A 15,314-nucleotide genomic window follows, 5' to 3' on the forward strand; every position below is an offset into this window, starting at 1 on the left:
AAGAAATAATGCCTATTTTAACTTGTATGGAAATAATTGTAGACATACGTAAGTTTGTGTTCTTCCCCCTCTTTTAAAACAAAAGAGATACTCAAGGGTAGCACACTTTAAATAGTTAGAAGGACATGCTGCTAATCTCCTATCAAAGATATGACTGTTTTCTTTGGATTTCTTGCTACATCATGTCAGTGAGGCGATGAAGTTATGGAGATCTGCAGATTAACATATTCTAAAAGCTACAGCTGTGGCAGTTGTCTTGCTCTTTCTTAAAAGGGGTTGTGTGTCCTCCCCCCACCATGGAACTTGTGGTGGTGGTCAGTTTTAAAAGACTGCACCATGTCAGTGGACCTCAGGACTGAGTCAGTATTTCTGTGGTATTGAAAGAAATATGAACACTGTCTATAAGCGTTTAAAGCTGCTAGAAGTATAAAGCATGAAGTTTGAACTTATGTTGTCTAGCCACAGTTCCTTGTGTTATGTAGTTTTGGCATTTGGTATGGAAACTCTGCACTTGAACTTGCTCTTAACGCTTTTAACAGGCATAAGGTTTTTTGTCTGTTAGAATACTTTTTGCTATCAGAGGTTCCTGATGAATGATATACCCAAAGATACTAGTTGAAGTCATTCCTTTCTCCCTGGCTCTATGTTAAGGGTAAATATCAAATGTTGCAGTAATGTTACAGATGTTATAGTAACAAAACAATCCTTATCAGTGCTCCTTCTTCTGCATGGAGATCTAATGGGAAAAGTTGGGTAGAAGTTGCTGGCATTCCCTTTCTTAGTGAGGGATAATTGATCTCAATCAACTATTTAAAAACTTACTATTGCCAGGTACCTGAGTGTCTGACAAATTTCAGTGAGGCTTAAGTCTTAGTTTTGCTTGTCAGGGTGGATGTGTTTCCTAATGTACTCAGCATGTTGACCATGAGTTAAGTCTCTTAGCAGCTTTCAACTATTTCTAGAATAAATCTGATGCTTGTAGGGAGTTGGTACTTGCACTATTTCAAGTCTTGCTTTTTGATAAACTCAAGCTTTCTCTTATAAAATTCACTTCACAAAGACAGATGTCTTCTTTCCAAGTAATGTATCATTACGTCTTTTACTAGCGAAGTGCAGCTACAGAATCTTCTACTGGAGTACCTAGGAAGTAATAGGCTCTTCAGTGTGACTTTATTAAGAAAGTAAAGCAATAATCGGGAAGGGACAGGCAAGAGATGGGCCAGTGTAGACCATATGTACTTGATTTCCAATTCTGTCTTCTTTATAGCAAACCTGAATAGTAAAAGGTGGTTTAGCCTCAGTGAGGCAGAAGCACCTGGTTATAGCAATTTTGCAAAAATGTTCTAATCTGTCCCAAATACGTTATAAAGAAGTGCCAGATCCATGATTACCGAATTCCAAAATCCATATGGCATTTATTGAAATAAATGCACCAGTCCACATCCCCTATTATTTCAGCATGCTCATTGAGTTTGCCAGGTAGCTGTGCAAATGTCACTTGATTAAAATTTTTTGGAACTCGTTTTTTAATAAAAGTGTAAACAGGAAAGGAACAAGCGTGATGTCTGTAACCTCCTCCCTCTATGTATTTGGAGCTCGTATTTGTATGCTGAGGTTTGCAGCCCAAATTTGCAAACTCTTGACCTAAACGATCTCAACTGTCATGGGAGGTAAGGTATTAGAAATGACAGACTACAGCCTCTTCCCCTACCACCTTCTTCCCTTTTTTACTAATAAAGAGAAACAGATCTCTGCTGTGTTCTCTATTAAAATGATGATTGGAAAAACTGTTATATTCCTGTTTTAGAAGATTGGTAAGGATTGTGAAGTGAATCAGGATTTTACTTGCCCATTAGATAGCTAAGATGGATAGCTTTTTCTACCACTGATTTTTTTTTTTTAAGTAGTAAAGGGAAAACATTTTGCCTTCTGTCAAACAGTACTGTAACTCTCCACAAGTGGCATAGTAGGAGATGTCTGGATATTGAGTTGCTTTTTTTTCTTGTTTTTCTTGTGATGTGTCTGTTACCTTGTAATAACTGTACTAAGCAAAATCTAGAAGAAAACAAATTGTGTTCTAGTAATTTGTGGTATGTATCCAGATACTAGCATAAGGATAAATGGTGTAGAATAAATTGTTCATTTAGGAAAAAATTATAAGCAGATTGGTACCATCCAAATGAATATATGAGCCTGATTGTGACTGAAAGAACACGTGTTACATTTCAACTGGACATTCTGAATTTCAACTCCAACAATCCATTAAAATGTATTCTTGTTTTGCAGACAAGGTTTTTTTCCCCCACCCCTCAGGTGAATAAGGATCTAATGTTCTTGCTCTTCAGTGACAATGATGAGTGATTTTTTTTTTTATTTTTTTTTTTTCCCCCTTGTGTGTAAGAGAATCTTTTTTTAGGTCATGAAGACAGACTAATATTTTGATCATATGGCAGTAGTAGTTTCAGGTACTGTTTAACTAGAAAGCTAAGTTAAAGTTGTATGGCTAATTTTAGTTCTGCCGTTTCTGAAAAATGGAAGATTTAAAGCTAAATTTTATTTGTTGTGAACAGTTTGGATGAATGACCTGTTGCAGAGTGCTAGTGAAGGCCCCACACCATTCATTGCCATGCAGAATACAGCAAAGAGCAGTGGTGCAGGAATCATCTGCTTGAGAAGCTTGTTCAGTTTGATGGGCAGAGTTACAGAAAAATAAATAAATGCAAGTGGAGATGGTGAGGAGAAAAGGGAAAAAACTGCTCCCTTCTGAAGGCCCTGGAGAACGGCTACATTTCGCCTTCACCAAAACTGAGTGCCTTTGCTATTGCTGGGGTCAGCATTGGATCTATGAATGTTGTGATTAAAAAAAAAATAAAAACAGAAGACTTTTGATTTGATCTTGGCTGCTCTGCTAAAGCACTCAGCCTCTGTGTTCCCTAATGACCACTTGGATCAATGGTTTAACATGTGAGAATATTAAGGTAGTGAATGAGAAATGTAGCTGTGTGTGCAGGGTAGGAAACTCTGCTTATTTAAGTAGATGTTGCTCTTGCAGAGATGAGAGCAAAAGAACAATATCCTGTCTGCCCTGGTATAAAATAGACTTGAACAATCACAAGTATGGTCAGGAAAAGTAGCCTTTTATATGTTAATAATTAATATAAATCCTTCTCACAAGCTGTTTGCTCTCGGTATTGTATCTGTCTCATGAGGGATTAAATGTTATTTTGACCAAACACATCATTCTGTATTAATCAGTTATGTGCCTGTACTGAGTTTTGGATTAAGAGATGATAGACAACCTGGAAACAATTACACGTTTGTTCTCCCTTACCTATATACTTTTTTAAATGTCTCGGAGAAAAAAGATGTCCGTAGCAATGAACTAGAGCAGAGATAAACACATAGTTAAGATGCATTATCTTTTATCATTTTTCAAATGTAGCCCCAGAAGATGTTAAGCTGCTTAACATAGCTACTATTTCAATATCGAAGTCATTCACGTACCAACACCACTTTTAATTCCTTGTGTGCCAATGCCTTAGACTTACTGATGTTACTTTCCATATGTAATTATATCTTAATAGTTATTCATTGTGTCAGTTCTTTCACAACTAGAGATCTTTGTCCCTAAATGTTTAATTAGAGTGGTTGGCATTTTATTTACAGTTGGTGTTTGAATCATCTCAGATACCACAGAGGGTGGCAGCAGAGTCTCTCTGCACAGATGGGCTTGGGCTTCTGATCCAAGGGGAGAATCCAAGCTCGTGGGCTGTTTCTAGAGGCAGAAGAGATGCAGGGGGTAAATACCCACTGTTGTGCTACCCACTTAGAAGTTTCCAACTGAAAAATCCCATTGAGAGTCTATTTTGTCCTTGCAATTCTGATTTTACCAGCTCTTTAATTTAATGTAGGATCAGGTAATAATATAAACTGTATCCCCTAACTCTCTCTATCCACAGACCTGTTTTATTAATAATATTAGGTATTCGGCTCTTAAATTCCTTTTCTATTACATGATAAATTCCTGTAGTATTAGGTGATCAATTTACTGTAACCCTTAACTAGGACATTTTACCAGAAATGATAGCAGTATGCACTGAACAGAGAATATAGCAATCAAATTCTGAATTTTGTCTTGAAATGCACCTTCCTATTATATTTCTCCCTCTGGGAAGAAAGTCCAGGATGAACGCTTGGACATGGGCTATTCATAGTGTGTAGCTCACAAAGAGGCTAATCCCAGCATCTGATAAAGCGTTATTTAAGTTTTTGGCAGTCGTCATGAGTTTTAAATCCCACCACAAAGTTTCAGTATGAATGTTTTCCTAAGGATCGCTTCCAGGAATGAAATTATATGAACTACTTTTACCTGCACATTTGTATCCCTGTTCTTCTTATGGTGTGTTAGACTTTATGACTATCTGAACAGGAAATCGTAATTGTGGTCTTGAGTTTCTGTACGTAGTGCTTCTCTCAACGTAAAGTTAGCGATGGAAGAAAATGATTATGTGCTTTCTGTTGTGTATGATAAAAATTACTCCCATAAAAATAAGCCAGCAATACAAGACTAATTGTTATATGATCCAATTGTCAGTTAAATGCATAGAGAAATGCTTGATTTTAATGCTGAATAGCTGGGGAAAATTGTATGGGTTTACTTGTTTTCCTCTTGTAGGACGAGATAATGAATCCTCTTGAAACACCATCAAGCCGAAATGTAAATGCAACCTCTATTTCCAATACTTATAGACAGTGAAGTCATTAATATTTTCTTATTAATGTAAATGAGCTAGGTAAGAACAATTGATTTCTTCTAGGAATTAATTGGACATGATCAATTCCTAAAACAAGTGTGACAACAAGGTCATTCATCAGCTGCTTAATGTTGCAATATCTAAGCTTGCCCTTTCAGCTAGCAAAGGATGCCATGCCCTAGGGAAAAGGCTTTTAAATCATTATGCTATTGACAAAAAATTGTCTACTGTCGTCTCTCACAGCCTATACATTAATGCTGAGGTGAAAGTTGCTGCGTTCAGGTGTTTTATAATTTGCCTTGTAAATGGTATCTCTTCTCAAGCTTAAATTTCTTTTACATAGTAAAAATATAAGGTGTAAGGAAAGCTAAATTTAACAGTATATTAAGAGTGACAGTCAGCTGCTTGGTCTGGCCCAAAAGTTTAGGAAAACACATCTTCCTGCCTATGGAAACACCACCAGGGTTTGTGTCCTACCAAAGCAGTTGTGCTTGTATCCTAGAAGGGTTGATGGTGCTCGTGAGGATGTGCTTAGCGTTCTTCCTAGTTGGAAGTTTTTGTTGGGTTGGAGGAACACATCCTATCTGAAACTAGGGCTCTTGACAGCTACGCTAGGATCTTCAGGCATTGGAAGTGATAAACAAGAAAATATCATAATTTAATTTTTGTTTAGATCTTTTTTTTTGACTCACTCTTGAGTAAGAAGATGCTTTTTGCTGGATTCTACCAATGAAATAATCTGACCCATTGTTTGTTTATTTGCTTCAAGTTAGTTTCAGCACTGAATTCACCTCCAGTTTGCCCAAGTCTTTTGCTGTTTTGTTTACAGGTTTGTTTTCCCCCAAATCCGACAAGCACCTTCCCTTTTATTCCTCATAAATGTGCACAAAACCCTGTTGGAGTTGAAAGATAATATACATTAAGAGAACGCCACGATGACCATAGTGCAGAAAATAATTTCTATCATATGAAACTAGAATTTCTTACCACTACTGGAGTAGTCAAGGAAATACTTTCCCCTATTTTTAAATGGATTTTTTAACAAGTTACTGCATGAGTCAAAAGGCAACAAGGCAGCAAAAACCCCCACACCTTCAAATGGTATGCCAAACTGTCAGTTAACTTAAAAAGCACGGATAAGATCCAGTAGCCGGAAGTGAAAGCTTGAAACAGTTAAAAGAAAGATTCAGTTTTCTGTAATGGTAAGATTATCAACTTAACGGAATAATTTATCAACACTTTTTGTGATTTTTTTTTTTTCATTGCTTCCTTGCAATCCTTTGCAGAGACTAGGTGTCTTCCCCAAATATGCTTTTTTATTATTTCGAGCAAAAGTTTCTCAACTAAAAGTAGGACCAAGCAAGTGAAATCCTATGGCCTTTTAGGGGGAAAAGTGAGGATTAAAAAAAAAAAAGATGAAAAATAAGCAAAGAAGCAACAATTTATTACATTGGTTGTTGGTACAAATCTGGGGACTCTGGATCTTCCTGATGTAAGGTTTGCAAAGATGTGTGGCTGTTTTCAAGGCCACGTGTTCCTGGGTGATGCATTTAACACCCTGGATGGAGCACGAGACCATGATGCAGTGCAGACCTGCAAGACAAGCAGGAGTACAATCCCGCTCTTAGTACTGATAGCGTTGTGGCAGGTATTGTTTGGGTTTTTTTAGGTACGAGTTCTTGCTGTGTGAGCCAAAGCACCGGGCACTGTTACTGGTAGCAGGCCTGTGAGCTCCAGAGGTGGCACAGTGGGCCAGTATTAAACTGGGCATGTGTCATCATTCATCTTGCAAATCATATTTACTGCAAATGCATGGATGTAGTTTAAGGCCCGAGGAGACAGATACAGCTAGAGAAATGGTTTAAAGACTTCTGCCACTATTGCTAGAGCCAACATGTTGTTCTTTGTTTCAGAGTCAATGGAAATGTTGAAGTGTGGGGTAGCAAGCATGGTCTGGGAGGGGATACTGGCTTGCCAAGTATGAAGTCACTGTGCGAGTTTTGCATTGAGTTCATAGTGCTGCGACAGTACCGTTGAGTGCGAGCTGCTGTCATCTTGCCTTCTCCCACTGTTGTCCCACTTTTGCTATTTCTGATTTGACAAAAAACCTGGTTTATCTGCACAGCAGAACATTTCACCCAAATAGTGGTCAGGCATTGTGCCGGTGCATGTCCTTTCCCACTGTGAAATTCTGCATTTTGCTGTTTGTCACACCTCATGACCCTGATCTTCTGTAAGTGGTGAGCATAGGGTAGAGCACCTGGCTCAATGATGAAAGCTGCAGTTGTAACATTTTGAAGCAGTCATTGTTGAAGACTACTGGAGTCTATCCAGTAAAAGTGAGAAAATACGTTTTATCTGGATCAAGCTTAATACTGCTTCCTTTTGAATGCAGTTGGATTTTTGTCACTGACTGTAATTGAGGAAGATAAGATAGAGCACAAATTTTGGTGTGAAATGTAACGGACAATATCGCCACCAAAGCAGGAAGAAATGCTGTACTTATATTTGAAAGATCGGACAAACGTGTAGGGCAGGAGTTCCTATGTATGGAATTTATAATGTGAAAAAATAATTGTTTCTTTTAAGTAACTGAGGAATGATTCCTAAGGTGTTAACTCTGGTAACATAAAACTCTCATCTTTGCACCTTCCATCTAAGTCAAGTTTTCTAAAACTTTCTCTTTGTTCTATGACTTTCTACATACGACAATTTTTATACCTGTTCAATCTGAGAAGGGGAAAAATGGCATAAATCATTCTTGTCTGTGTTCACAGTAATGTCAAAAACACGTGTTGCTGACACTGCCAGTTCAAGAATTGTTGGAAACATGAAATAAATTGCAAAGGACTAACAGGAACAATTTACGGAAGGTGCGTTATCCAAACGTAGGCACGTGCATACTCCACTAGTCAGTGGACATATGGTCGAATCTGCAATTACTACAGTAACTTCAGGTAATAGTGAGCATGCACTAGCCACTAATTACAACAGGAAAACACTGGACCCTGTGCACTGCACTGACAAATTGCTCCCAGTGGTATCTAAGCTATTTCGCTGTTGTCATTATAGCCTCTAGCAAAGTCAGGATATTTGAAAAGAGTATGGTGTCTGCAACCTATTAAAGATATTATATCCCTATTTATAGTCCAGTTCCATGAATAGAAAATTCCAACAGAAGAACGTTTACTATAGAAATTTTGGAATATGGAGCTTTTAAAGGCAGTTGAGTTTAGTTTATAGGCCAGGTATTTAGAAAAAAAAGCAATTAAAGCTGCCTTGCTCATTAACCTTTCAGTTCCTTATAGGGCACTTTAAGCACAAGAAAGTGATTGCATTTTGATTTGTAATGCTTCAGTGCACTGGACCTCTTCTCTGGGTATGTGTGCATTGTATTAGAGCGCAGTCTCTAAACACTTGCATGTGGTTTTGTTCTACCACGATTTAACTGATAAGATGATCTTCTAAACTCTTTGAGCTCGTAGAATCCAATCACCTTTTGCCATATGCTTTGTTCAGTCTTTTTTTACATTTGCTTTGCAAAGGTACGATACCAGAAATACACGGCATAATTGCATTACCATGGTTATTGCTAGTTTGCAGTGATTGAGAAGACTCAACAAATTATAAGCAATGGCAAATCAAGACAGTGATTTATAGAATGCATATTTTGCCTTTTGCATTATAAATTGGAAGAAATGACAGCATGAGTATTACCTCTCTGTCGCTGTTTGGGTATGATGAGCACAAGTCAAAAAATTATTACTCCCTTTAGAATATATCTGAAGTGAGGAAAAAACCCCTATATCCCATGCAGTTGGCCCAAGAAATGGGTTAGCTGAACCAGAAATCATTATTTTAAAACAGTGTACGGGTTAGCAAAAGAGGCAGCTTTAAAAATATCCTGATTCTAAGAAGCTAATTAGAATTAGTGTGTGTTGGTGAGGATGATGTCCTTATGTTAATCTTTTCATTTTCTTCCAATGGCAATTAGAAATAATAGATAAAACCCACAAAAGGTTAGAGAAAGATTTTTGCTGTCTTCTAGTTACAGGAAAATAACCCAGATGTTGGGTTTTTTCCTCCTTCAGTCTTCATGAAGGTGTATCCAAATAAACCTAAAATACAGAGCCTCTAAAATGCAAAGGTATTTCATCATCTTGGCAGCTGTGACACACAATCGTAACACACCTGATGAATCCTTGTCACTACAAAAACTTCAGGCACAGTGGCATTTTGCTCTTTATGCTGAAGATCATGACTTCAGTGTTTGGTGAATGTTGCACATGTACTTGAGGTAAAAAGTTCAGCTACTGATTAAGCTCTGGAGGGAACTTTTTTCCAACAAGATCAGAAGAGACCTTTGGTTTTCATTTCTCTCTGTATTTAGCTTCATATTTTGTAGTGCGAATTGTCACTGCAAAGGTTGGAAATGTTGGTTCTTTTAGTCTCCCCTTTTGAGCCTGCTGTATGCAGTAGTACAGCATAACTAAAATGGTTTGATCCGACTAAAGCAACTGGTCTTAAGAAGAGAGTTCTTGAAATGTAATGGTAAAAATAGGATTTTCATATTCTTATATGAATTGCCATGCTGTTTAATATACTTATTTTGAATACTTTTTAAAAAAAAATCTCCATCTATAGGCCTGCCTGTACGTCTGGACATACCAATTTTTTTTAAGGAGAAATAACAGTGTAAGTATTTTTAGTGCTGAATCATCTTTCTGGATTGTGAAATTAATAATTTAAATGCAAAATACACTTACTTTAAAGTTATCAACTAAATGCTACATCTTTTAATTTAATTAAGTTCTAAAGAAAGTAAATAATGGCGTTGTCAGTCTGTCAAGTGAAGGGAGAACTTGAAGTAGAGAAATCAAATGACTTGTACAGAGTGATACAGGGAGTTTGTGGCAGTTGGCCACTTGATGCACCTGTTGATATTGCCGTGTCTTGTCACAAATCTGTCCTTGTTTAATTATGAGACTAAGATGTTTTGAATGTTTCACAGCAGTTCTAAGGTAACTTTTAAGAAAAAGCAAATAGCCATTTGATATTGCCAAAAAAATTGTTCATTACATGCACTGTTGTAAGCTTCATCTAGGTGACTTTCTTATTCCTTTAGCACTGCTATGGTAAAAAAGTAATTAACTTCATATGAAGCAAATGGAAAATGGTAGCTTTTCCACCACAATGAAATGCTGAAATCTGAATGAATGATGAAGCCTTTAGAATTAGTGGCACATTACTGTAGTGAACTGAGAGAGTGACCTGCCCTGAAGGAACAGGGAAAAGCAATAATGTTTGTCCCCCATCTGTCAGAAAGGTGTAGGAGACATTTCTTGTTACATAATGGCTGTCCCATTCCTTGAAATATTGTGGGGATTAGAAAATATCTTGCATAATTTATGTACCCCATCTCTATTCCAGAACCATACATTACCGTTCCCACAGACAGATTACGCTGACATTCTGAACCATATGTATGGTTTATGCAGGTAACATAATACTTTCAAATTATATGTGCTATGAGCCAATAAAATTAGTATGGGGTACTTATGCAATAGCCTCATAACAGCTAAACTAACAAAGGTTTATAAAATACTTCTCTCCTAATTTTTCATGGGGCAGTCATTGGTTTTTATTTTTTCCCTTACCTTTACTAATGAAATGCAGCATTAGAAACCAGCTCTGTTACTAGCCAAAATGCCAGTGTTCTCAGGCATATGTTGAATTCCATTCTCCTATCTCTTCTCAGATGTGAATTTCTAGGATTCAAGAACTGAATTTTGAGCTAATACAGAATTGCCGCAGAGCTATGACAAGTTACACCAGCTTAGAATCGGGCTTCTTGAGAGAGAAAATAGATGAACATTTTAGATATACTTTCTGAGATGGCATTTTACTGTTCCATCAGTTTTTATTTCTGTATGGGCAGCCTGTATTATTTTGCCCAATACCTTTACTGGTGTAATTCCAAAACAGTTCCTGGACCATTTCACTCCATTAGGGCTTTATTTCTTTGTTTGGGTGGGGTGGGTGTTGCTTTCTTTTTTGAGAATATCCCACCGGTACGAAACCACTGACACTATTTGACTTCTTGGAAGTATGTTACCAAGACCAATAAATCTATCCAAGGGTCTATGAAGGGACAAGAGGATTGATTGTTTCTGTCGTGTTGGGATTGTCTGCTTCTGAGCCTAGAGAGCCGGAGCCAAGGCGCAGCAGCGAGGAGGCTGGCGGCGCACAGCTCGTTCGTCCACCTGGGAATTGCCGCCGGGTGCCGAGCTGTGCTGGCTCAGGGGCAGCTTTGATCTCTTTTCTGCGCAGCCCGTTGTGTCCCCGTGAGGAGCAGCCTGGCTCCTCTTGTGCCCCAGAGGATGGTGCTTTCCGTTGGCTCTGCTTCCAGCCCAGTAACGCTGTGCTTCTGCAGACCTATGAGCCTTACTGTAGCTGAAGGAGGTGGCCTGGCCCCCCTGCCCGCTCTTAGGGGGACGCCAAGTGCTTGTGTGGTCGCGTTGTTACGGGGGTGAGAGGCTCTGCTAGCCTGGAATACCTTAGGTTTCGCTTGAATCGTTTCCCATTCTGCTTCACCTTGTAGCTCGAGAGCATCTGTGCTAGGCAGAAGATATTTGTGTGGCAACATGCAGCTGGGGTAGGGGATATGCTCAGTGGTTTCTTCTGGCAGCGTTAGTGTTTTATGCTTTCTTCGAGCACACCCTTCGGTGTGTATTTTCTTTATTCCTGACCAACAGTTTAGAAAACGGGTAGACATTGTGATTAGTTGAAAAGCGTTGGAAAGAAATGGAGTTTCTTCTTTCACGTTACTCCATTGCTAAGGTGCACCAGCTGGGCTGTCTTAAAGAATTATTCATGTAGTCATTTCAGATGTGAAAGGCTGAAAGACAGTAAATTTTATTATGTTTTGCTGAATCAGCTTAGATTTATTCTAAAAAGTACATTATTGTGCTCACTTCAGTTAAGTCCGTTTCCTTTTTAAAAATCCCATTTCATAATTTGAAAACAAAGTTGTTTATTTTCCATTTAGAAGAAATACTTCTTACTGTACAAGATGACATGAGAAGGATATAGATCTAATAAACAAAAGATGACACTAGGTCTACTTCCATTTCACACCTTCTGAGCTGTGGAACCGCCTGGGACACAAGGCATTGATTTAATGTTTCACAGTTATACTTTAAAATTTGATTTCTGACCATTATTGTACTATAATAACTGAAATAGGTGGAACTGATGAAAGGGAAATCTTCCTGCCTTTACTACAATTTTAAATTTGTAGCAGAATTTAATAGCGCTAGGTGTGTTTGCTGATAAACTTTTAGCTGATTAATTAAGCTTTCTCTCACACCTAAACAAACACACCCACACATGGAGTTCTTAAGTAACTGTAATCTGAAACTTTTCCCTGCTGTAAAATCAGTAGGTGATTGCTGTCAGTGACAGCACATTTGCTTTATATTTTTCTGCAATAACTATTGGTCTGGAAAAAAAATTCTGGAAATTTAATTCTACACAAATAAAATGGGGAAAAAGGCAGGTTTGATTTTTTTTTTAAATTATATTAAATATCTAGGACATGTTAAAACAATGCTGATTTCCATAAGCCATACTACCTGATTATCTGAAATGTTTGAACATTAATTTATGGGCTTGTTAGATAATTTACTTTGCTAGCATTGTATGTAACTGTACAGACACATGTTTTGCCATCCTATCATCAGTATTCTTAACACAAGGAATTTTTGCTGATAGAGATGTAAGGAGAATAAAGCTGTAGGAATTTAATGCCATTTCATTCGTGTACATGAAAATCCCCATGGAAACTTAGTGGTCTTCTCATTGATTTCCGTGCCTTGATTTCTTGAGTGTTGCTTCACAAAAATGGCCTCAGGTTTTTCATTATGTTTGAATGCTGCCTGCTTGTGTGCTACCCCGAATGTTTTGTAAATCAGCAGGTAGGGTCATCAGTTCCTCTTGTGTGTTAGTTCTTTATTTATAAGAAATATCTCACAATAGCTGTTCTGAAATTGTCATTTGTAAAATAACCAATGCTTCAAAGAAAAGAAATATTAAGCAATTAAGCATGAACCCTGTTTCTTCTGCTGTTACTGCTATAGACCAGTATGGAAAGGACTTAATAGTTCAAAGTCTCCCCCCTCACCCCAGTAACAGCAAGCAACTGCTTTCAGTAGGTTTCCTGTATTTTGTTATTGTGTGTTAGGAAACAATGATATGTAGACCTAAATTACAAGTGAAATCCTGATGGTGTTGACTCACAGTAATGTATCTATTGACTTATAAAGGGTCAAAATTTCCTCATGCATGTTCTTTTGACATGAAGGAAGGTACAGACTTCACAAAGTGCTACAGAATAGGACTGTCCAGGTGGTCATCTAAATATATGAGTTCTTTTGCAGGTTTTTTTTCCAGGCTCTTTATTTTGGGACACTACCATATGTCTTCTGCCACATGAAATAAGAAAGGTCAGAATATCTCAGTGAAACCAAATTATTTGGAGCCAAGTTGCATTTCTTCCTCAAATTCTGTTCTAAAATATCTTGATTCAACTTGCAATGTTCTCTCTGAGTGCAGAGGCGCAAGTACAAAACGATTCCAGGAGAGAGTAAATCGAATGTTTCTTTTGGTACAATCCAGGGAGATTTTTATGATCTGGGAAATTAGATTACTAATTCTGCAGTCCCCTTAATGAAAGTAATTGGTAACAGTTCTGGTACATATAATGAGTTGATGAGAACACTTGTTTTTAGATATAGAGATTTTATCAGAATTAGACTTCGTTGCATTTCAGTTGGATGCTATTTACGTGGCAGAAACTTTGTTTGATGGGTGGTTTCTCCTTTCTCAGGTCAGTTTTTACCCTGCTACTGGGCAGAAAGTTGACAAAAGCAATTGAGTCTGCTGTGGAATTGGGAAACCCAGGGGTACGAAAGGCTGAGCCAGGTGAGAGCAGGTGACCTGCTATGCCACGGGCTGGAGGAAGAGGGATTTCCAAGACAGTCCAACTCAGCATCTACTTGGGATGAATGCGATGGGAGCCTTCACTGGAAGGGGGGGGAAAAGTGGGGTGGGCCTGTAAGGCATCCCAGTAGTGGACGAGAGGCTGGTGCTGGGGGCTGACCACAAAGGAGCACTGCCCAGCTCTGTGTGGGGTCACTGGGTGCAGCTGCTGCAGCTAATGTGTTTAATTTACTTTTTCCATTTTTTTCTTTGTTTTTTTTCTTTTCCTTCTTTAATTCCAGGATGTCTTTTTCTGTCATTCTCATTATACTTTCTTTCTTTTAACCCATTTGATTATTCTACTGATTTATGCTTTCCCATTCCTCCCATGAATAAAGACCTGCAAAGATTGGATGTAGATTTCTGTATTTTTTTTAAGAGAAGCTGGTAGCTGGCTCTAATTGGATGGGCAGGATGATATTTTAAAAATGCCAATTTCTCTCTACATTTTGCTGTAAGGCTGAAATTAATCTTGTGCAAAAGGCAAAATAAGTTCTGTCCTCACCTCACTCTCACTTAAAACATTTAAGTTGGAATTAAAATAAGATCTTATGCGGCAGCTTAGTATTGAACTGGCCTGTTAAGAATGGCTTAATTATTCAACAAATGCACAGACTTTTTGTATATGTTCTCAGCATTCCACGCTTAGATTACTTCATATATTTCAATCTATCCTGCTATAACATTGTAGCAGAGCTTTCTTCTATTTTATTATGTTGACTTTTTGTCATTCCTTAAACTACTGTAGTCAATACTATCTCTATTATCTTTCTTTGCCTTTTTGTTTCTTCCCAGCATGGATTTCTGTCTCTTTAAATGAAGAGTAAATCAACATATAAATCCATCTTCAAATGCTTTCACTTTCTTGCTACTGTGCTGTTTAAGTAGAAAGCAGTAATTAGCACAGTGTTTGGCGAGAATATATGCAAATATACTTAATATGCAAAAAGTTGTGTAGTATTAAATAAAGCATCTTCATCGCTTTTCGTAAAACTTTTAGATGCAAAGTCTGTACATTATGATTAATCAACAAGTTTTTCACAGCTACAGACAAAAAAAAAAGAAGAAAATATTATCCAATTCATCAGAATAAACTTATTCCAGGATGAATTTGTAATAAAATTATTGAGTTATGCTGGTCAGAATATGAAAGCAGGATTTCTGTTCTAACCTTTAAGAGCGTAATGTTTACAAAGCATAATGAGTGACAGAGTCATTTTACTGGAGGTAAATGCCATGGCAGAAGAGTTGCGTCCTCATTAGTGATGGTGAAACCCGGTAGCTATTGTAAGTAAAAATTTTTGTCGCTCCATAAAGTGACAGGAGGATGATGTCGGCAAAATATTTGTTTTTCTCTCCCTTCTTAATATTTTAATCTTTTCATTGCTGTTATTTGTATTGCAATGGTGCTGTTGGTGCTCAGCTAGCCTCAAGGTCCCAGTTGTGTTGTGGAGTGAGAGACAGTGTGAGAGACGAAAGGAGCACCCTGTGTCAGAGCGCTTACGCAGCTATGGATATTGG

The sequence above is a fragment of the Haliaeetus albicilla genome, chromosome 16 (assembly GCF_947461875.1).
Source record: "Haliaeetus albicilla chromosome 16, bHalAlb1.1, whole genome shotgun sequence".
In the NCBI taxonomy this organism is placed as follows: domain Eukaryota; kingdom Metazoa; phylum Chordata; class Aves; order Accipitriformes; family Accipitridae; genus Haliaeetus; species Haliaeetus albicilla.